The sequence below is a fragment of the Gavialis gangeticus genome, unplaced genomic scaffold, assembly GCF_001723915.1.
Source record: "Gavialis gangeticus isolate Ggan-Ray unplaced genomic scaffold, GavGan_comp1, whole genome shotgun sequence".
Lineage (NCBI taxonomy): Eukaryota > Metazoa > Chordata > Crocodylia > Gavialidae > Gavialis > Gavialis gangeticus.
This window is the reverse complement of record NW_017728992.1, coordinates 128,786,709-128,788,543: the sequence shown is the minus strand read 5'-3', so window position 1 is coordinate 128,788,543 and position 1,835 is coordinate 128,786,709. Positions and strand designations below refer to the sequence as shown.

Here is a 1,835-nt window from a genome sequence, read left to right as displayed (position 1 = left end):
TGGACCCCTTTGAATTGTAAGTCTGGGTATTCACATACTTTTGATTCATCATAGTCATCTTTCATGGAGCCCTCAGACATAGTCTCTAGACCCCCAGGGATCTGCAGACCACAGGCTGAAAACCACTGGATTAGACAAAGGCAGGCAAGGCTCTTTGAACAGATGTGATATCTTTTATTAGAACAACTGAGTAGTTGGAAAAAAGTTCTTGGCAAGCTCTCAGGTGTAATCGCCCTTCTTCAGGCATAAGGAGTCTCTCCTGTTCTGAGACTCCAAGGAATGAAAGCAGCTAAAAAAAGTATGGCAGGATGTCAGTGAGAATGTAAATAGGTAGAAATTGGGTAAACCAGGGAAGGAAAGGGGGAAAAAAGGTAAGTAGGGGACTCACTACAGATGTAGTAATTCATCTGGAATGCATCTGTTATAATCAACACTGTTTCATTTCTCATTTAAACCACAGGAAATAACAGTTCAATTCAGTTTTGCTATCTAGTCTTTTACTTGGTAGTGCCCACTCTGTCTGGGTTGCAAGTACAGGAGGGAGCAGTGTGGCCTGTTTCCACTGAGCTCTATGGCAAGCAAAAACCGAGTTTTGGATCAGGCAGGGGCCTGCCCAGGCTGCTTCTAGTTGTGGGGATTTGTGGTTTGGGGTGACTGGAAAAGGATTTTGCCCTATAATCCCAGACTAATCTAAGCTCCTTATTCAGGACAATTTACTTGATGCATTATATTATTTTACATTTTTATTGGTAAGTATACTTTTTTTGATGAAATTCTAACTTTTTTGCATGTGTAATTCAGTGCCGGATTATGTCATGCTAAGGTCCTAAACTATGTCCAGTTTAAGAGGCCCAATATGATAAAAATAAACCAATGTATGTATTTTTTTTCATATTAGAACAAGAATGTCCATATTTAGAGAGTCACTTTCCCATATCTCCTTTATCTACTAAATCATAATTATAAAACTTGATATTGAGTCAGGGTTTTTTTTTTCTTATTTAGAAGCCCCTCATATTGTGAAGCCCTAAACTGTAGTTTAAACAGTTCAAGCCTAAATTCAGCGCTGGTTTAATTCATTGCTAAAAGCCTTGAATTGTGTCAAGATTAGCTTTGAACAAGGAGCCAGGAATAAGGAACCAACTTCAGCCTCATTCTTTGAGGACAAAAATGCAAGTGAGCTCCACAGAAGTAAGTAGGAGTCTGTCTCTAAACCACACTAGCCCCAGGTTCTGATCACGGGCCTTTATTGAACTGCCCTGACAGCTGTGGGAGGAGCAGACGGGGCAGCTCCGTTTGCCATTGGAGTAATAGTCACACACACCTGGGGCTGCTCCCAGCTGCCCGCACTGCCCAGAGTGGGTGGCACACAGCCCCAGCCCAGCGGCAGATGCACAGAGAAGAGCCAGGCAACATAGCTGTCCTGTCCCTTCGATAGCTCAGCTGGTAGAGCGGAGGACTGTAGAGGTACAACCAAGACCCACAGGGATCCTTAGGTCGCTGGTTCGATTCCGGCTCGAAGGAGACGTGGTTTTGTGGCCGACGCTACGTCCGGGCACATTTTACAACGAGGGGAACTCACCCATCACGACTCGGGCCCCCGAGGGGGAAGGTGGGTGGAAAGGAGGCGCAGGGGCCTCGAGCGGGCCTCTGAGCATGCTCAGTGGCATCAGCTGCGTCTGCCGCTGTTTTCCAGCCCAGCCCTGTCAGCGCGAAAACTCGGTCCCCGTCACGTCACGCCCCGCCCCCACGCGCCTGCCCGCTCACCCGCTCTGGCGCCAGCCCGTCAGCTGCTGACCCCGCCCCCTCCCCCGCGGGAGCGCGCGCCTCGCCCC

General features: G+C 47.9%; 1 non-coding gene across 1 annotated transcript; it reads left to right on the top strand.

Annotated features, from left to right (window-relative positions):
* Positions 1-1,428: 1,428 nt before the first annotated feature.
* TRNAY-GUA lies at positions 1,429-1,524 on the top strand. Its single transcript has 2 exons — positions 1,429-1,465; positions 1,489-1,524. It is a non-coding gene; the product is annotated as a tRNA-Tyr (tRNA).
* The last annotated feature ends 311 nt before the right edge of the window (positions 1,525-1,835 follow it).